Raw genomic sequence first — 8,469 nt, 5'->3', positions numbered from 1 at the left:
ATGGTGGCTCACGGCTGTAATCCCAGCAGGTTGGGAGGCCAAGGCAGGTGGATCACTTGAGGTCAGGAGTTCAAGACCAGCCTGGCCATCATGGTGAAACCCCGTCTCTACTAAAAACACAAAAATTAGCCAGATGTGGTGGCAGGCACCGGTAGTCCCAGCTACTTGGGAGGCTGAGGTATGAGAATTGCTTGAACCCGGGAGGCGGAGGTTGTAGTGAGCCAAGATTGTGCCACTAAACTCCAGCCTGAGTGACAAAGCAAGACTTTGTCTCAAAAACAAAACAAAAGCATGATGGTGCTTATAACAACAATTCCTTAAGTTTCTATAATACTCTTTTATTCCAATATATAAACCAACATTTTAAAAGAGAAAAACAGATTATAACTTTCTCTTCTAAGCCAGGAAGCTCTAGAAAAACAATAATTTTTAAGAAGTAGCAATGTTTCATAAACAAGGAGGAGACCAACTCGAGAAATAATTCAGCAATAATAAGGGCCCCTATGAAAGGGTGAGAGATGGAACTGAGTCAGAGATTCCAGTGTTTCTGACTATTACTACTTCTAGGGTTGCAATAGATTTGGTTTAGGCCTTTAAGTTATGGTGCATTTTATTTGTAAATAATATTTAACAGTGATGCTGCTAAATAGCAGCATAAAAATAAGGCAAGATCCTCATAATTCGCAGGTTTTGCTGTTGTAACAGGAAAGTGAAAACAAAAGCATACTGTTCTACAACTGCACAGCTTCCTTTTCCTGTTCTCAGGGCAGTAGATGTCAATCAAATGCTCGGACACCAACAAGAACAGAAAATTCAACACACAGACGTTGCCACTGACTTGTGATGCTCACCAAACACTCATAACTTAGAGGAAGTACTTTTTTTCTTTCAACGATTTGAATTCACCAACTTGATTATCAAATAACGTAGTAAACAATTTCATTATCTTCATCACTGGGATTTCTTTATCCTGACGTCTACTTGTTGATTGCACTCATCTATATATAACTTAGGCCTCCCCTAAACACGGAGGAAGACACACGGCACCTGCTGTCCAGCCAGAAGTTATTTTAAGCTATTCTAAAATGAGTCATGCCATTTAGCACTTCATCCTTAAAAATCAAGAGAATCATTTTTCAATCAAATTGAAAGCAGTAAACATTTACTGGCTTAAATCCATACGTGGGTTTTAAAGTTGGGGAGACTATCTTAGGATGAAATAAAATCTCAAGTAAAATGAACTTCAAAATAATTAATTTAAAATAAGCTGTCCATAGAAGTTTTACTTTGGTTAGTCTAAATGCAAGTGGCTCTTTGTATTCAATTTGTTCTTTATCAGATGCCACAATCATTGATTTTTTAAATTATTAATTCCATGGCTATTCTTTAAACTGCTGTTCCACATTTACTTTAAAACAGAACAGTCATTATAAAGCCTAGGACAACTCAATTCCTAAAAGTAGCCTCAAGACAAGTAAACAAGAGGGAAAAAAACAAAGTCAAAGAACTTCGTTACTTTTCAATCATCCATTTTATATTATGTGGCAAAGAAATTATTTCTAATTTTTATCTTATATAAACTTTATTGCCTTATTTTCCCCTCCCCAGGGAGAGAACTTTTCACTTGTGTTGACTATTGCAGATGACTATCACAGACACATCCCTCCCTAAGCAACACATTTATTTATAAATACAACAATGAAAAGTTCTCCAACAGTTCACTGGCAATCTCAAAGTTGCAAGTTTCAAACACCACAAACCGCACCCTACATCTTCTCACGGGGCTTGGGGGAGGGTTTGTCATACTTACCAGAAGGCAAGAAGCTAAGCAAGAAGAGAGAGGAGAGGAAAGAGGCAGGAAAAAGCAAGTCAGAGCTGCAGCAACAGCAGGAGAGGGCGGGCTGGCTGTTCTTACAAGGGAGAGAGAAACCCAATACACACACACACACACATACACACACACATATACGGGCGCGCGCGCGCACACACACACACACGCCACAGGCACTGCTGGAGGCAGCAGTCTGGAGGAGGTGGGGGTAGGGAAAGGAACATCGTATGACACAGCGAGGGGAAAATACATTCAAGCTTCCCTAGCTGTCGCCACGGGAAATATCTTAGCAGAGAGAAGCAGCTGGAAGATCTCATCGGACTCTCCATGTTTTGTTTGTCCTTTCGGAAATTTAAACTGACTATATCACCCCCTTTGCAAATGCAATCTTTCACCATTGTTGTCCTTTTGGGTAGAGATCGGTTTTTCTTACTTCTTGGTTTATCTCCAGTGTGGTGGATGATTCATCTTCTTTTTCTTCTTCTTCTTCTTCTGCTAGCTTAATTAGTGTCAGGTTTGTTATAGGAATCATGGAAAAAGAAAAACAATGGCATAAGAACAGGAAGGTGGTGGAACCATTTTAATTCTGATGTCATTGGTTTGTTTGCAAAGTTTGAAATAAACATGTAGATGGTGATTTTGGAGCTGAACTGAGTATAATCTTCATGCACATAGTAATTGGTGTGACTTTGGAGCACAGTCTTTCCCAGGTAACTGTTCCCATCTCAGACAAACCCTCAGGGAAGCAGTCTGCTTTTTTCTTCCCTAGTTGGTGGCTTTTCTACACTTTGTAAATCCTCAACATGCTCCTTGGTCCTCCTCAGAAAAAGAAACTCCTTCTGATTCACCATAAAATGCCTCTCTATTAATTTACGTCCATTCCCCTTTTATTTTTCTTTCTGGAGCTTGTGTTCCCATACTTTCAAAGCAGATTCCTCCATCAGTTTCTGCTCTGGGGACAGGCTGGGCATAGTGGCATCCCTTGTGGTAGGCAGAATGATGCCACCCAAAAGATCTCCGGGTCCTACTCCTTGGAACCTGTGAATATGTTACTTTACATGACAAAAGAGACTTTGCAGATGTGATTAAGAATCCTGAGGTAGGGAGGTTATCTTGAACTATCTGGGTGGGCTAAATGTGATCATAAGGGTATTTATGTATTTATTTTTTGAGATGGAGTCTCGCTCTGCCACTCAGGCTGGAGTGCAGTGGTGCAATCTCAGCTCACTGCAACCTCCGCCTCCTGGGTTCAAGCGATTCTCCTGCCTCAGCCTCCTGAGTAGCTGGGATTACACCACACTCAGCTAATTTTTCATATTTTTAGTAGAGATGGGGGTTTCGCTGTGTTGGCTAGGCTGGTCTCGAACTCCTGACCTCATGATCCACCTCCTCGGCCTCCCAAAGTGCTGGGATTACGAGCGTGAGCCATTGCACTCAGTCTCATAAGGGTCTTTATAAATGAGGGAGGAAGGCAGTAGGATTGGAGGCAGAAAAGGAGATTTGATGACCTCAGCATAGGTCAGGAAGCTTCTAGAAGCTGGGAAAGGCAAGGAAACAGATTCTACTCTAGAGCCTCCACAGGGATGCAATCCTGTGACATTGATTTTAGCCCAAAGAAATTCATTTTGGATTTCTGACCTCCAGAAATATAAAATAGCAAACTTATGTTGTTTTTAAGCTGCTAAATTTGTGATAAGATGTTATGGCAACAAAAGGAAATAAAAACATCCCAACCCCAATTTTGTCCTACTTATTCTCTGAGTTGAGGGGAGGCATAAGTTATATATAGATGAGTGCACCCAACAAGTAGAAGTCAGGATAAAGAAATTCCAGTGTTGAAGACAATTAAGCTGTTCACTATATTATTTGATAATTAAGTTGGTGAATTAAAATTGATGAAAGAGTAAAGTACTTTCTTCTAAATTAATGAATACTTGGTGAGTGTCACAAATTGGGTGGCACTCTATCCTGGATTGCAGCAAACTGACCTGATCAGATCTCTTAGTAAATATAAACAAATCAGTGTTTTTCAGATTTAAATAATGTATAGATTCACTTAACAGAATAACTTAAATAATGTGGAAATTATTTGAAGGATTATATTATTTGAACCTACATGTACTAAAATGAAAATGGGATAAACTCCTTATGCTTACAGTAGTTATATGAATTTTAAAGTCTACAAAATCAATAAATGTGACTCAAATTAATAACACTACTTTTATGTGACAGATATTGTTTTGCTGAACTTAAATTGCTACTTGCAACATGAATATTATATTGACTGCTGGGTTTTTTGAGTTTCTGGTACTCTTCTACCATGTGGTTTGGGAATTTCCTCAACACTTGATTTGTTCAAATTATTACATAGTTTTTATTCATATGGCCTGCTGTGATTTCATGGGGCGCATTTGATACGGCTGCATCATTTATTGCTGGCTATGGTCTGAATGTTTGTGTCCCTCCAAAATTCACGTGTTGAAATCATAAACCCCAAGAGATGGTATGAGGAGGTAGGGCCTTTGGGAAGTGATTACATTATGAGGCTAGAGCTTTTATGAATGTGATTAGTGTCCTTACAAAAGAGGTCTGACAGAAACCCCTTACCCCTCTGCCATGTGAGGTTTCAGTGAGAAGATGGCCTTGTATGAGGAAGTCATCAGACACAGAATTCGCCTGCACCTTGATCTTAGACTTTCCAGCCTACAGAACTATGAGAAATAAATTTCCATTGTTGGCCTGGCATGGTGGCTCACGGCTGTAATCCCAGCAGGTTGGGAGGCCAAGGCAGGTGGATCACTTGAGGTCAGGAGTTCAAGACCAGCCTGGCCATCATGGTGAAACCCCGTCTCTACTAAAAACACAAAAATTAGCTGGGTGTAGTGGTGCATGCTTGTAATCCCAGCTACTCGGGAGGCTGGGGCAGGAGAATCATTTGAACCCAGGAGACAGAGGTTGCAATGAGCCAAGATTGTGCCACTACATTCCAGCCTGGGCTTTTGAGACAAGTCAAGAGCAAGACTTGTCTCAAAAAAAAAAAAAAAAAAAAAAAATTCCATTGTTTATTAGTCACTCAGTTTATGGTATTTTGTTTTAGCAGCCTGAATGGACGAAAGCCCTATTCTTTCTCATTCTCCTGCAATTATTAAAGTAGTGCTAATTGGCCTTAACTTGAATAGATACACACATGATAGTGGAGGTATCAAAATGACACTTACACAGTAGCTACCCAGATCCAAAACAGGCATATGCATTTTCAATTATAATTGAAAAGAATATGAGCACACAAAACTGTGACTCCCAAGAATTTATCTGTGGCCTGATAGGGGCCCAAAAAACTGGGATAGGTTAATAAAGACGGCAAATTAATAGAGCTCAATGTTTTATTGTAAAATCAACTTTAAGAAAACACAAATTACACATCTAAGGCTTTGAATTTTTGTAAAGAATACATTTATTTTTTGAAAATACATTTAAATGTTCATGCAAGTATCACAGGAAAATAATTTGAAAATTCAAATGATGCTAAAAAGCTTATCCTAAGAAACAAAAACTCCTTGTTCCTCCACCTTCCTCCAACCTTGTGATGCTTTCTAGAGGTAATAACATAAAACTGTTGTAGATTTTTTTTTCAGGATTTACTTTATCATTTGTAAATAAAATGCCGTGATTGCTATCTGTCAACTCACCAATTTTTGACATTATTTTTGTCTTCTCATAATGGTAGATGAAGATTTTCATTATTTACACTCCCCTTTTTCTCCTCTCTTCATTTTCCCCATAAAATTACATCTCAATGTTTAATTCATATCCTATACTGTCTTTATTGAAATAATGTTTACTGTTAAACCAGGTAGAGCATTGTGATTATAGTTCTATTCATATGCAACTTTCTGTTTTTCCTGGAGTTGATAATTTCCTTTTCTTTTCATTTGCCTAGAATTGAGAATACTCTGTCTTCCCAAACAACATAAGAGACCTATAAATCTCTCTATACAATATTCCCAAAGGTCAAATGTGTCAAATAATTTATGTATTCTAGTATTTTCTGGAGATATTATCCCCACATACAAACACCCTTGACCCCCCTCCTCCAGCCTGGGCTGGTAGTTTCTAGGCCTGCTACACAGCTGTGGTCCTGGCACTTCCCCTGCTGTCATTCTGGGAATTCCCTTTACCTCTCTCCTGATTCCTGGCTCCCATTCTTCCTCTTTCTTAGTTTAATTCCTCATTTAAGAAAACATATCCTCTAGTGGCTTCCTGAGAAAGGATTTATGGGAGACTGTGTGTGTGCCTGAAAAATATTTTTGATACCCTTATACTTACTTGATTGGTAGTTTGGCTAGATGTAACCTTTTAGGTTGAAAATAATTTTTATTAAAAATCTTAAGACATATTATTTTCCCATCTTTTAGTTTTTAATATTTTTCTTAAAAATGCAAGGTCATTCTTATTCCTAATCCTTTTGATATGATTCAGTTTTTCCCTCTCTGGAACCCTTTGGCATCTTTATCATGATGTTCTGAAGTTTCACAATGATTAAATTTGATGTAGATCTTTTTTTCATTTATTATTTTGGATGCTCACTGGGTTTTAAAGTCTGGAGACTCAAATGTTTAACCTCTTTTCTTTTTTGTCATTGTTGCTCACCCTTGTCCTCTGAGCCTCATATCGCTCAGTAAGAGTCTTTCTGGTTAAGCTTCTTCAGAGAACAATCCTCAGGTATCCTGAAAGGGGCTTGATTTTGAAGGCTGGCATTTAGGACCCTTTGTTCTAACTGTTCCTTCTCCAAACTGAAAACAAACAAACAAGCCAGGTGTGATGGTGTACAGCTGGTAGTCCCAGCTACTCCGTCTTTGGAAGACCGGGACGGGCGAGAGGATCATTTGAACGCATGAATTCAAATCCAGCCTGAGCAACATAGTGAGACCCCATCTCTGAAAACAAACAAACCCAACAGCCATCCAGCCATCCTACTATTACTGCCAATTTCAGTAGTATCTCCACTTGCAGAGTATTAACCTCAAATTCCTTAGTCTTTTCAGTCTACCAGGCAAATTAGCTTGCCTGTCACTGCTAGCCTGTCCCACTTACATCCAACCCCATCCCTGTGAAGCACATTTCCTGTTGAACCATTGATCACTATGTATTGTGTTCTAGTCCTCATCCGTTGCGGTTCGGGGTTTATGGATTCAATTCTTCTGGCTTCCCTAACATTAGAGCTTCCCTTTTTCTGTTTTTTGTTCCTCTTCTTCTTTATTGGTGGAAGAAAGAAGTCAGAATTGTCTTCATTACCATGAAGATGTGTTTTAAGCATTGTAGCAGTCCAGTAATGAAAAGACCTGTCCCTCAAAATAAAAAGCATCAGCATTGGACATATCCAATAGAGACTTGGTTGTTCTTTCTTTCAGGAATACTAATGAAGAGATGTCTGGAAAGGGGGCAGGGGTAAACTAAATGACTCACTTAAGATCTTTTTCAAGTATACAAGTTTATAAAATCTGTACTATTCTACCATGGGCTGAAAGGAAGCAGAAATCATTAAATAATTAAGATTATGAGCCTTAAAATCAAGTAGCTTCGATGTGAATTCCAGCTGTATTTTAATTTCTTTAGTTTCAATTTCCTATTCCGTAGAATGGGGACTACCTATTGTATATGATTGTTATGAAATTAACACAGTAAATGTGGTTTAATATAAACACATAATTTTTGTGAATTAATTCCAATAATTATGTGTTTAAATAAAGCCTGTGAATGGGAATTAATATTTTCCACACTAATAACATTTTTGAATTGTTGCTGCCTAGGACCAAGTTGAAGGAATCTATTGTATCGTCTCTTGGTTGTGGTATTTATATTCTTGACCTACACTAGATCTGGCTTGGGGTGGTGGGGGCACATCATTCTATACTGCTTCTACTCAGCAGACATCACCTTTGTCTTTCAAAAATGGAGGGAAATGTGGGCTTGTAATCAAACAGAGATTATTTTGTATTAATTCAAATACAAAATCACACAAGTTACAATATTCAATTCCCACGGTGACAACTCTTTAATTTGTACTAAAAGTGAAATATGATTCCCACCCTGTGAAAAGAATTTAGTTTTATCACTTTTCAGCAAAATTAGGCAAGTGAATGTTATTTCTAGTAAAGAGAACATGGACTTGCATAAATAAAATAGTGTGAAATTTGTATAAATATTGGGTACTACACTTGTACTCGCAAAGAGCCCCACTTCTTAAGTAGCCTTATTATGCTTACATTTTTATATTAACAATTTCATCATGAAAGTCTTCTTATAAATAATGCAGACAGATTCTAGGATAGGCTCCTTTATACTAATTCTCTGTTGAATTCAAATTAATAAGACATTGCTGCATACATTCCACAGGGGACATTTGGCTCATGTCAGTATTTTCTTCAAGGAAGATCAGAATAAGGTATGTTGTGCTGCAGGAATATTGGACCTCCCCATCTTTGAAGAGCTCCTCCTTATCCCATTGCTGGATGTAGTAGAGATTCAGAAGCATAGAACCACATGTTGACTTGTTCATTCAGAGTGTCCACTGAGGGTAGAGTTGGATTTTAGTGGCTACTATGGGCTGCAGCAATGATATTCCCCTAAAGCAGACT

The 8,469-nt window shown here is 38.3% G+C and overlaps 1 protein-coding gene across 1 annotated transcript in view; it reads right to left on the bottom strand.

Moving 5' to 3' along the window:
- The window catches only part of TXLNB (taxilin beta), a 52,580-nt gene extending 50,568 nt beyond the window's left edge, over positions 1 to 2,012 (bottom strand). The window contains exon 1 of the mRNA XM_011962058.1: positions 1,811 to 2,012. The gene's annotated coding sequence lies outside the window, so the exon portion shown is untranslated. The remainder of the gene's footprint in view (positions 1 to 1,810) is intronic.
- Between the last annotated feature and the right edge of the window lie 6,457 nt (positions 2,013 to 8,469).

Source organism: Colobus angolensis, unplaced genomic scaffold (genome assembly GCF_000951035.1).
Source record: "Colobus angolensis palliatus isolate OR3802 unplaced genomic scaffold, Cang.pa_1.0 Scaffold58, whole genome shotgun sequence".
Lineage (NCBI taxonomy): Eukaryota > Metazoa > Chordata > Mammalia > Primates > Cercopithecidae > Colobus > Colobus angolensis.
This window is presented reverse-complemented; position numbering and strand designations above follow the sequence as displayed.